General features: G+C 46.6%; 1 protein-coding gene across 11 annotated transcripts in view; it reads right to left on the bottom strand.

The window, feature by feature from the left end:
* The window catches only part of rbm47 (RNA binding motif protein 47), a 273,757-nt gene that overhangs the window by 152,394 nt on the left and 108,592 nt on the right, over nucleotides 1-12,771 (bottom strand). The window contains exon 1 of one of the 11 annotated variants that reach the window (XM_038791362.1): nucleotides 2,229-2,433. The exons of 9 other annotated variants lie outside the window; for them this stretch is intronic. The gene's annotated coding sequence lies outside the window, so the exon portion shown is untranslated. Of the gene's footprint in view, nucleotides 1-1,094; nucleotides 1,117-2,228; nucleotides 2,434-12,771 lie in introns of those variants that run through there. One more of the 11 variants, XM_038791364.1, reaches the window with a different exon arrangement.

The raw sequence follows: 12,771 nt of genomic DNA, 5'->3' as shown, positions 1-12,771 counted from the left end.
CTCCTATACAAACCTTCCTCCAATCCAAAAAACATCCATTAACCACTATTCTGTTTCCTGTCACTCAGCCAATTTTATATCCATGTCCCTGCTTTAATTCCATGAATTATAACTTTTCTCACAAGTCTTCTGCACAGCTTTGGAAGTTGATATACACCACATCAACAGCATTACCCTCATCAAACCTTTCTGTTGTCTCAGCAACTCCAGCAAGTTAATTAAACACTATTTGCTCTTAACAAAAATGTGCTGGATTTTCTTAATTTGCCCAAATTACTATTAATTTTGTCCTGAATTATAATTTTTAGAAGCTTCTTCACCACTGAAGTTAAACTGACTTTACACCCTTTTGTAAACAAGGAACAGAAGTGGAGTGAATGAGGCCCAGTTTGATCCTTATTTCTTTAGCCATTGCTGCAAAGTTCAAAGTTACAGGGTAACAAAATTGTTATGTTCTGTGTTGTGGCCGTAGTACAGATGCACACAGAACATCTAGTTCTTTAACTAGTAAGACAGTTTATTAACAAAATGAATGCGTGGAAAGACAACTGATGAACTATGATACAAATGGTAACAAAATAAATGTATTCAGTGAATTCTCCTGGAGCTACTTTGAGTACGACTGTCCTCTAGTACGACTTACTACCATCTGTTGGATATCTCGGTCACATGGTAGATATCTATCGCCACCAGCTGGTTGGAGGTTGCGTTGGTAACTATATACATTGATGGGCAACTATGTACAAACTGTGCACAGGCATCTCATCTCAAACATAATGAGGTTTACTTTTGAAATCAGAGACAATTGGAAAATGGTTATAATGCCTATCAATTTGCTAATTATACACATTAAAGACACAAGTCTGAGTGCCAAGTTCTACAACATGTTTATAATGGACAAAATGATGAGTCTTTATAGTCCAAACATTCCAAGTTTATAGTTATGTTATTTTTTATTTTGTTCAATTGCATCAATGGTTGCATTTTGGAGGGATCAACATTATGAAGGGAACAATGCTTTCAGAGTGGGATGAAATAATCACTACAGAAAACAGAGACGGCAATCTTTTATTCTCAAAAAGGAGTTCACTTACTCAGAGCACTATAAGAAATGCCTCCTATTCAGCTCATTTCTGCCACATAATTCAACTGCTTGTTTGAACATCATCAGTTAGTTGACCTTCACTTGCTCTATTTAACATTAAAATAAAAAGCATCTAGAGAGGAATATGCAATAGAAGCCAGACAGACCTGGTTGGTTTCAAATTGGTAGTTTAAGTAAATTCAAGTTTGATGTCAAGATTTTTAAAATATTACAATGATTTTAACTTGCTCGAGGGAAGTCATTTAATCCGAGTCAAATATAGTAACCCCTCCATTATAATATGTTTCTAGAAGCACCTTGTGGTGGCACTGGAGAATGGCTCCTACTACATGCAATACAGTTTGACTTTATAAAATGTTTCTTCTGTTCACAATCAGTGAACTCCTCTGATGACACATGAACAATGTAGTCAGGGACCTTTTACAGGCTAAGTAAATTAGTTTTCAAGTTTCAAAATCACTGAAAATGGGACAGATTTTCTGTTTATCTATGACAGAGTTGATTTTTGTCTTTAATACATGGGTGTTAAGAACTGTCTGGGTAGACTGTAGAAAGAAAAATCTGGCAGCGAGGACTGGATGCCAATCCCAGAACCTGTATGATTTGTCTTCTAACAAAATGACTGGAATGAACATCTGCCATGTTTTGTTTCAGGAGATATTTAGCAAAGGTTTTCCTTTCTACACTTGACCCTGGCAATATTTAAAAATCAGGTGGTAAAGGCAAAATCTGCCCTGATGTCTCTTACTGACTTTGCAAAAGAAATCCCATCATTACTGCTTCAGATATTTTGTTATTTGTAAATAAGGAAACTAAATCGAGAAGTCAGAATGTCTGCAATGAGAAAGCTGCTGAATGTCTCTGATGTTAACAGTCAATCATATTTAATTGGCTCAATAAAAAATCCTATCTAACCAGTCCAGAGGCCAGAAGCTTAGTATAAAGTGAGCCACAGCTGGAATGATGGTGGCATACTGGACTGATTCTGTGGCTGAGAGGAACCATCAAGTGATTTGGCTCGAATTACCAGAAAAACGACCTGTTGGCTGCTTAGCTGCGCTGGAGGGGCGATAGCAATCCATGCAAATTATAGCAGAGACACAGAATATTTAAATGATCTTACCTTGGGAAACTTGATTGTAACTCCCTCTATTGGCGAATGGCTTAACATGCGCAGCACAACAACTGCATAACTAACTGAGGAAATCCAGGGCCTCAATGTCTTTGTAAGCTGAAAGCTGGGTTTCACTGAGAATTCACAGCAAGTCAAGTGTGCTCAGTTTAACAATGCTTCATGAATTGAATCAATGAGCAGGAAGGTACTGGACAATTTGAGTCATAATGCTCATTTCTTGGAGCAAGGAGGAAGCTTCTTTAGTTACAGTTTTGATTCCTTTGAATACATGTTTACGGGTTTTTTAAATAAGGATTAACCTAAGTCATCCCTTGGGCTGGGTGCAGGAGCAATAAATTATAAATTTTATTGAGCTAACTCTAAAGTCAGAGACTTGAAATGGATACCAGGTTCATGAAAAATGCTTGGGGCATTTTCAGTTTGGGGAGAGAGGAAAGCTTTTTTGGCAGTAGTTTCATGTCTAAGTCACATGATGATACATTTCAGCATATTTATGTCATCACACTTTTGTGTTGGCCAACAAACGAGAAATAGTTTGCCAAACACTTTTTTGTGTAGATACTGCTCTTTCAAAAGATTATTTGTCACTAACATCATGAAAGAGGGCAACACTAGAATTTGGTACAAAAACGTGCGACATCACAATTAAAGCATCTTTAATTTGTAGTGTTTGTAGTGTTTAATTTGTAGTGTTTAATTTGTAGTGTTAGCACTGACACAGTAGAATATATAAACCAAGGGTGTTGCATGAGTCTTTTACAAATGGAAATCATCTGCAGTAAATTATGCTATTTATTATTTTAATTCTTTGCTCAATTACTAAAATGCTGTAACTTAAAAATAAATTAATTGAGATGGAAAGATGTGCTACTGCAAACTGAGAGCCACACATCTATTGCCAATCTGGCATGCATGCACTGCTCTCCCTATACATATATTGTTGACAAAATAATATTTTAAATGTGTTTATTGCGATTATATGCAGCTTTCGAACCTTAGATTACAAATGACATAAAATATGGTATATCATGTGTTTACCCAAATTAACGAGGGATAATAATTGTGATTCAGAATATGACATCATTTGCCATCGAAAAGCCTCATCGCGCTCAACTCAACGCAACAAGGCCGTTAAATCTCGCGAGAGGCCTCGGGTGAGATCTGCGACGATTGGAACGTCTTGGGAGATCTACTGCGATCTCGCGAGACATTGCGGTCTGCTGGGACAGATTCAGATTAACGTATTTACGTGAGCCTTTAGGCTCATTTAAATATGCCTGTGCCCGACTCTCTCAAGGACCGAGAACTAATGGCCTCACCTGGAAGGCCTTGTCATGGCGCTGTTTGGCAAAGGTCCACACAAATGTGGACCAGGCATAATGGCATCTGGATGGTCAAAGGCCACTGGAAGACCCCGGAAGGTTGAGCTCTGGGCAGGGTGGTACTCTGGAACTCCCACTGTCACCTGGGCACTGCCAGCATGGCATCCTGGCAATGCCAACTGGGCACACTGGCACTGCTAGGATGCCCATGTTGCACTGCCAAGCTGGCAAGGGCATTCCTAGCATGCCAGGCTGGCAGTGCTGAAGTACCTGGGTGCCAGGGTGCCCATGCCAGAGACAGGCCCGGGGGTGCCCTGCCCTTAAGAGGTGGTGGTGAGGGGGACTCAAAGACCCACTAAGAGGTCAGTTCTGAGGGGGCTCGAGAGACAGGATGCCATTTAAAAATGTGGCCCCAATCGTTTCCTGCTCTGATGAGCTCAGCAGGAAATGATGTAAGTGCGGCCTCAGTGGGGCATTCCTGATTGAGGCCAGAAAAAAAAATGACAGAGCCCCGTTTAATAGCGGGGTTGTTTTCGGCTCTGCAGGCGCCACGAAAGACTCCGCTATATGCATATTTTGCATTTTAAATAGTGCCCATTAATTATCTATGATTTGAAGACTTTAATTACTGCCAGGCTCCTGACCGCTGGACCACACATGGCCCGCGCCGTCGGGAATTTGGCCCATCGGAGGTAGAGCATCGTGGGTGGGCTGGCTGATGGCGCTCCGACGGGGTTGCGACTGCACGCGGCGCACATCCTGATGATGCCAATTTGGAGGGGGCGGAGAATAGCCAACCGGCATCAAACCGACTCCTGCCCCGATTTTGGCACGGGAGCCATTCTGTGCCCGATCGCAGTGCTCGATTTCGGCGTCAGGCTACGGAGAATCCCGCCCTATATTTTTAAAACTGGATTAAAGCAGATATGAATTCACTGTGGATTAAATTACTTGAATAGACACAACACAGAATGGAATCTAGTAAGCGGCCACATTGAAGGAGACATGGCCGAAATCCTAGGTTCAGCCCCCTGAACCCAGCATTTCCCATCTTCACAGGGGCGAGATTGCAATTGGACTGCGGTTCATGCATGCGCGATTCATGGAGGCAGCTAGCCATTTAAAACACCAGCTGCCTGCACTAAAGTGGGATTTTGGAAGAACAGCAGTGTGGAATTTGGAGTATGCAGAACAGAACAAATAAATGGAGGTCTGAAGTTGATGGATTCTTATAAATATCCAGGTATTCCTTTGGAAAGATAAGGACTCCTTTCGATTGGGCTCCCGGCCATCTTTAGGAGAGATAAGTCACCCTTTGGGAAAGTTAAAGCACCCTTTGGGAGAAGTAAGTCACCATTTGAAAGGGTTAAGGCACCCTTTGGGATTGTTAAGCGTGAATATGCAGTTTTTACACACAAACTCATTAGAATTGTCTAGCTGCCTAAAAACTGTCCAGTTGTCCAGGAACTGTCCAGCTATGAATGAAATGTTAAGGAGCTGTTCAGCTGTCAAAGCTATCTAGCAAGTAACAGACCTGTCAACGGTCTCCAGGAAGTGTCACAGCAGTCAATGAACTGTTGAAGGACACTAGCTGAGTTGGCATAGAGAGGGTAAGGGCAAAGGGTGGTGGGAGAACGGGTTGGAATAAGTTGCCACTAAGTTTGAATGCGAGTATGGGGTCAATGGGGATGGGTAGAGTGCGCTAAATTGGCATTGGTGGTATGGGGTAATTGGATTGGGCAGAGGGTAACTAAGTTGACATAGGGGTATGGGGGCCATGGGAGTAAGTGGGAGCATGGGCTGGCATGTGTGTAGTACAGAGAGCGTTCATGTGGGTTGAGGGGGTGATGGATAGAGGAATGGTTTTTGCTTTTTAAGGTATTTTATTTATTTAAAACAGTGTCAGGGCAGAGAGACGGGCTTGAGCCCATCCTACCGCCATGCCCATCAGCCTGTGGATTCATTCTGGAGATGGCCACCCAACCCCCTTTTCTGCATATTCACCCCCCCCCCCCCAAACTGAAAATAACACCTGTGGGCAGACATTTTTATAGCTGGATTCACCAAACCAGGATAGCTCCTGACACTGGGAACTCGATGTGAGAATGAAAACTGGGCCACTGAGAGCTGAATTACATATCGGCAGAATATTCTGGTGGGATCAATGACACTGTTCAGTGATACTATTGCATACAGATTACAATAGATCCAGGACTTATCGATTTCTTTACCAAGTTAGCTAACCTCAGCGACTCAGTGAGATGAGGGTTGGGGGTGAGTGGCGTTATTCCTTTATGGAATGTGGGCATTGCGGCCCAGATCAGCATTTACTGCTCATCCCTAATTGCCGTTGAGAAGGTGGCGCTGTGCTGATTTCTTGAACCGCTGCAGGTCATGTGTTGTAGTAACAACCACAGTGCTGTTAAGAAGGGAGTTGCAGGATTTTGACCCAGCACCAGTGACGGAACGGTGATATAGTTCCAAGTCAGGATGGTGTGTGGTTTTGCAGGGGAACTTGCAGGTGGTGGTGTTCCCATGAGTCTATTTAGGAGGTAGAGGTCACAGGTTTGGAAAGTGTTGTCGAAGGAGCCTTGGTGAGTTACAGCAGTGCACCTTATAAATGGTACACACTGTTGGTTGGTGGTGGAGGGGGTGAAAGTTTAAGGTGGTGGATGGAGTGCCGATCAAGCGGGATGCTTTGTCCCCAATGGCATTGAGCTTCTTGAGTGTTATTGCTGCACTCACCTAGGCAAGTGGAGAGGATTGCATCACACTCCAGACTTGTGCCTTGTATGTGGTGAACAGGCCATGGGGAATCAGGAGGTGAATTACCCACTGCAGAAGTTCCTGCCTCTGACCTGCTCTTGTAGTCACTGGAGAGTTTAACGATGGCACCATCGGACCACTATGTGTAGCGATCCTTTGCCCTACGGGAGGCCAGCAGGGCACTGGAGTGACCCACGGCGCTCCAGCTGCCAATACCGGCGTCAAATGGGCGCCGCAGGGCTGCGCATGCACGCTGCGACCAGCGCGAATACGCACATGCACGGTATCCTCCTTCTCCGCGCCGGCCCCGACGCAACATGCCATAGGGCTACAGGGGCCGGCGCAGTGCAAAAGAGGACCCCACCATGAGAGGCTGACATACCGATCAGTAGGCCCCGATCGTGGGGCAGACCACGGTGGAGGCCCCCCTCAGGGCCGGACACCCCCTCCTTCCCCACCAGGCCGTCCCAGACAGGATGGACGCCGAGGTCCCGCCGGGTGAGAACAGATGTGAACGGCGCCGGCGGGACTCGGGCTTTTTTTGGCGGCCACTCGGCCCATCCCGGGCGGAGAACCGCTGGGGGGACTGCATAGAGCGCGACGACCGCTCCAGCGCCAATGGTACCGATTCTCCGCTCACCGGATTTGCGTTCGGCCCGGTGATTCTCCGACCTGGTGTGGGCTGAGAGAATCCCGTCCACTTATGGTTAGTCCAGTTCAATTTCTGGTCAATGGTAACCACTAAGGATATTGATAGCGGTGGTGGTAATTAGGGTGACAAAATATTAGACAGGATTTCTACTCCTGATCACATCAGTCTCTGGTTGCTTGTAAATATGTATATATATATGTGTCGGTATCTGGGGAGGGCTCCTTCCCTACCCGGCGGGGCTAGCCGTACCGGCGCCGAGGAGTGGTGTGAACTACTCCGGCATCGGGCCGCTCGTGAGGAATCCGCCGTACCTTCAGGGGATAGGCCAGCGGCGGCAGATTTGGCGCGGCGCCACCCGGCGCGGAAGGGCTTGGCACCGAGGCAGCTGGTGCCGAAGGGCCTCCGCCATTCGGCACGAGTTGGCACATGCACGGGAGTGCCAGTGTGTGCTGGCATCATCCCAGCGCATACGCAGGGGAGTTCTTCTCTGTGCCAGCCATGGCAGAGGTTGACTGCGCGGAGGGAAAGAGTGCCCCCACGGCACAGGCCCGCCCATGGATCGGTGGGCCCTAATCGTGGGCCAGGCCACCGTGGGGCCGCCCCAAGGCCAGATCCTCCGCATCCCCCCCGAGGACTCCGCAGGCCGCCAATAGAGCCAGGTCCCATCGATACGGACCTGGTTTGATTTACGCCGGCGGGACCGGCCGAAAACAGGCGGCCGCTCAGCCCATCGCGGGGCAGAGAATCGCCAGGGGCGGGATTCCCGCCCCCACCAAACCCCGGCGACGGAGAATTCGGCAGCCGGCGTTGGGGCGGGATTCATGCCGCCCCCCGGCGATTCTCCGACCCAGCAGGGGGTCGAAGAATCCCACCCCTGAAGAGAGCAGAGTCGAACTCGGCTGTGATTCTCCCAAGAGCCAAATAGTCTACTAGTATTCACTGACCAGAAAGTGGGGAAGGCTGGTGTGGGTGGGGGGAAGAAAATTATTTGATGGACACAGCTCAGGACCTCTTGAAAAATAACGTATTGCAAACTGATCAGAAAGACACTGAAAATAGAGAAACTATTAGACAACTATTAGGCAGCACGGTAGCATTGTGGACAGCACAATGGCTTCACAGCTCCAGGGTCCCAGGTTCGATTCTGGCTTGGGTCACTGTCTGTGCGGAGTCTGCACATTCTCCCCGTGTGTGCGTGGGTTTCCTCCGGGTGCTCCGGTTTCCTCCCACAGTCCAAAGATGTGCAGGTTAGGTGGATTGGCCATGCTAAATTGCCCTTAGTGTCCAAAATTGCCCTTAGTGTTGAGTGGGGTTACTGGGTTATGGGGATAGGGTGGAGGTGTTGACCTTGGGTAGGGTGCTCTTTCCAAGAGCCAGTGCAGACTCGATGGGCCGAATGGCCTCCTTCTGCACTGTAAATTCTATGATTCCCTCCACCCACCCTTGCACACTTCAAAATCCTATAATGAACTTCAATTTCAAGTGAACCTTTGCTCTAAATGCGTTTGGATTGAGTCCAAATTAAAACGCATCAGAGCAGCAGCAGATCTGAAAGCACGTTGAAAGCAGTTTCACTTTGCATTTCATCTATAAAATTGCACAATAATGAAACTGGTTTTCACATCCTAAAATGTATTGCAACAGATTTCCATGTGAGTGACTGATGGCTTATACGTGGACATGATCTCACATTACAATATGTCACTGCTTTAATTAAGTAAATTTCCAAGGCAGATCTAATTAACTAACCAATATTTATAATAACAATTTGTTCCAGTTTCCGTGTGGACACAAGGCTGCTAAATGCCACAGCAAAACACCAAGCTGTGGCTTTGTGGTAAACCACTGTTACACCTGTATTAGGTGATGTATGGTAGGTCCTGTCCTACAGGTTCGCCGGTAACCCCTGCCTGCTGGCTCCGCCCAGTAGGAGGAGCGTGTCCTCTACTCAGCAGCCATTTTGCCAGCTGCTGTGGGAGGCCACACATCTTACTGCAATAAAGCCACAGTTGTATCCAACCTTAGTCTTTGTACAATTGATCATGCATCAGGCTTGAAGCATCAGTTAATGAACTGAGTTACTTACGTACCATGAATGCATCAGAACTACATGCACAACACCCTACCTTGTGCTCACCACTTACAGTTTCCCACCTCTTGGAGTCAGCTAACAAGCTTGACAGGAAATACTGGTTAAACAGTTTTTCTATCAACCACGAAACTGATTGCCATGCTAACATTTTCCTGAAGGATAAAGATTGAGTGATGAAGGCTTGGCTCATAAAGCAGTTTAGTTTCCAATAATGAGCCCCACTTCAGGGAGGCCATTCTATGAGAAGCCTTATGGAGACCTGTGTATGTCTTGCATGCAGGCTTCTAACACTGTCACTGACTGGGACACTCAAGGCATATCAGATTATGAAGTAGACCTCAAAGCTTCAAGGTCAGTTAAAATAGCTGCCCTGCCAAACTTTTTATTTGAACGGAAAAAGTGACAGCAGTGTGAAAGTCACAAATTTTTATAGGTTAAAAAGCACCCTCTAAAACCCCAACAAATTTAGCTACATGCCGCACCTCCAGGATTTGGTTCAGTATTCGGGCTGCAGTCTTTCATGGTGGAAGGCCCTAATTATATTTCTCTTTTCTATCTTTTTGCTGATATCTTCAAATAACACCATCAGTCACAAAGGCAAATGATGATGCAGGCAAGGGGGCAGGAGAGGCGATTGCAGGAGCTGCCGTTTAGAGTGGTAGGAGGAACTTTCAGTACCTAGGCATCCAGGTGGCGCGGGAATGGGAACGGCTGTACAAGCTAAATCTGGCCCGACTAGTAGACCAAATCAAGGAGGATTTTTGGAGGTGGGACGTGCTCCCGCTGTCACTGGCTGGGAGGGTACAGACAGTGAAAATTCTCCCGAGATTCCTGTTTGTGTTTCAGAGTCTCCCCATCTTTCTTCCTCGGTCCTTTTTTAAACGGGTCAACAAGGTGATCTCGGGGTTTGTATGGGCGGGTAAGACCATGCGAGTTTAAAAGGTGATGTTGGAGCGTAGCTGGGGAGGAGGGCGGGCTGGCACTCCCGAACTTTCGTAATTATTACTGGGCGGCGAATATAGCCATGATTAGGAAGTGGATGCTAGGGATGGGGTCGGTGTGGGAGCAAGTAGAGGCGGCATCTTGTAAGGGCACTAGTTTGGGGGTGTTGGTAACGGCGCCTCTGCCGTTCCCACCGGCACGCTACTCCACCAGTCCCGTGGTGGTCGCCTCCCTGAGAGCCTGGGGGCAATGGAGGAGACATGTGGGAGCAGAGGGAGCATCGGTCTGGTGTCCAATTTGCGTTAATCACCGGTTTGCCCTGGGGAGGTTAGATGGAGAGTTCCGGAGGTGGCAGAGAGCAGGGATCGAGAGGATGGGCGATAGCTTTATGGAGGGGAGCTTTCCCAGCTTGAGAGAACTGGAGGTGAAAGGGAGGGAATGAATTTAGGTACCTGCAGGCGCTGGACTTCCTACGCAGGCAGGTCTCAACCTTTCCGCCCCTACACCAAGGGGGATACAGGATAGGGTAGTTTCCAGAGTATGGGTGGGAGAAGGGAGGGTTTCCGACATTTATAAGGAGCTTATGGGGTCAGAGGAAACACAGACCAAGGAGCTGAAACACAAATGGGAAGAGGAGTTAGAAGGAGAGATAGAGGACGGTCTCTGGGCGGATGAGTTGAGTAGAGACAACACGTCCACAACATGTGCCAAGCTCAGCCTGATACAGTTTAAGGTCGTTCACCAGGCTCACATGACAGTGGCCCGGATGAGTAGGTTCTTTGGGGTGGAAGACGGGTGCACAAGGTGTGCGGGAGGGCCAGCGAACCATGTTCATATGTTCTGGACATGCCCGAATCTTAGGGGATTCTGGCAGGGGTTTGCGGACGTCATGTCCAAAGTGTTGAAAACAAGGATGGCACCGAGTCCAGAGGTGGTGATTTTTGGGGTGTCTGAAGAGCCAGGATTCCAGGAGGAGAAAGAGGCAGATGTTCTGGCCTTTGCCTCTCTGGTAGCCCGTAGACGGATACTATTAGCTTGGAGCGACTCAAAGTTCCCGAAGTTGGAGACCTGGCTAACTGACATGGCTAGCTTTCTCTGTTTGGAGAAAATCAAGTTCGTCCTGAGAGGGTCACTGTTAGGGTTTGTCCGGAGGAGGCAGCCGTTCGCCGATTTCTTTATGGAAAATTTACCCTCAGCAGAATGGGGGGGGGGGGGGGGGGAGTTTAGTGTAGAGTAGGAGGCTGGAAAAGGTGGGATCTGTGAGAGAGGAAGACGGCTTTTGCACTATGTTTATAATTGTATGTACACTGCTTCTTCTGTTACTGTTTTAAAACCTTAAATACTGTAATAAAATGTTTATAAAAAAAGAAGAAAACAAAGGCAAATGACCAAAGCATCTGGGAGTATTTCTGTTATTTTTAAAATCTGTTAATGTGAAAATCCTCTAGTCATCACATTCTGGCACCTGTTCGGATACACGGAGGGAGAATTCAGAACGTCCAAATTACCTAACAGTACGTCTTTTGGGACTTGTGGGAGAAAACCGGAGCACCCTGAGGAAACCCACCCAGACACAGGGAGAACGTGCAGACTCCGCACAGACAGTGACTCAAGCCAGGAATCAAACCTGTGACCCTGGCACTGTGAAGCAACAGTGTTAACCGCTGTTCTATAATCAGCTGCTAAAATGTACATGAGAGCTGCATTGTGGGATTCTATTTTCAACCTTTCCTTTCACCTTGATAACACCATGACAGAACCAGTGCATGGGAGTCTGTACGTCCATCCCCATGTCTTATCAACATGTGGCACACTGGAGCCTCAGTGCATTCCACGCCAAATGTTCCTGAGAACTGTGCCTCCTGATCGTACCATGCAATTTGTGTGAATTAAAAATGTAACATGGAACTCTGCGTTCAAATAGTGCAATTTGTGAGGAGGTTTGAAGAGACAGAAGACTGTGCCATGCACTATAATACAGCTTCAATTGCTATAGCTTGGACATTTGGCAGCTGCTGCAAGGTGTGTGTTGCTATGGTATCAGGAGCAGGAGGTTACTGCAATTGCAAAGATGATATTCAAATTGTGGTGAAGTTGAAAATATTGCTCATAACATTTGTTTTAATATGTTAGTAAGTAAAGTCACCATGGTCTCAGATGGCCATAGGCTGCTTTCCCCTTTGAGGCGGAGAGCTGACTTGTGTTGATTTAACCTGGGGATCACCACACTTCAGGCGAGTGGCAAGGTTGAGAAGACATGAATAACCTCAGCCAGTATGGGAATTGAACCCATGTTGGCCTTCACTCTGCATCACAAACTAGCTGTCCAGCCAACTGATCTAAACCAGTTAGAGTATGTATGTCTCAGCTGCAATGCCTAAGGCCCTGTGGATTAACGAACAGTCCCAGTTTTAAGAATGAGACAATAGCTTAGCATGCATACAAGAAAGGTAAATACACGTGATCCCTATATTAAACTTGTCAACTCAGAATGTGATTTAGCCATGAGCTGTTTAACATCTGAAATGTTTAACAATAGGGTGTAAATATATTTCATGACACAAAAATAGCAATCTCATTATGATTACTGCAAAGTCCTATGATCTGTTTCCGTGTGTGTGCTTGTGTCCAGGAAATGCCCAGGGATTTGTTGCTAACTCAAGGTTATAAAGACTAATCTTGTGGTAAAATTACAATTGAGGAAACAAGGCCAGTTGATTCAATCAGTGCTTGAAGATTCCTTTTAGCAAACATTAG

The sequence above is a fragment of the Scyliorhinus canicula genome, chromosome 3 (genome assembly GCF_902713615.1).
Source record: "Scyliorhinus canicula chromosome 3, sScyCan1.1, whole genome shotgun sequence".
NCBI lineage: Eukaryota > Metazoa > Chordata > Chondrichthyes > Carcharhiniformes > Scyliorhinidae > Scyliorhinus > Scyliorhinus canicula.
Note: the sequence above shows the minus strand (reverse complement) of the source record. Positions and strands in the feature narration are given on the sequence as shown.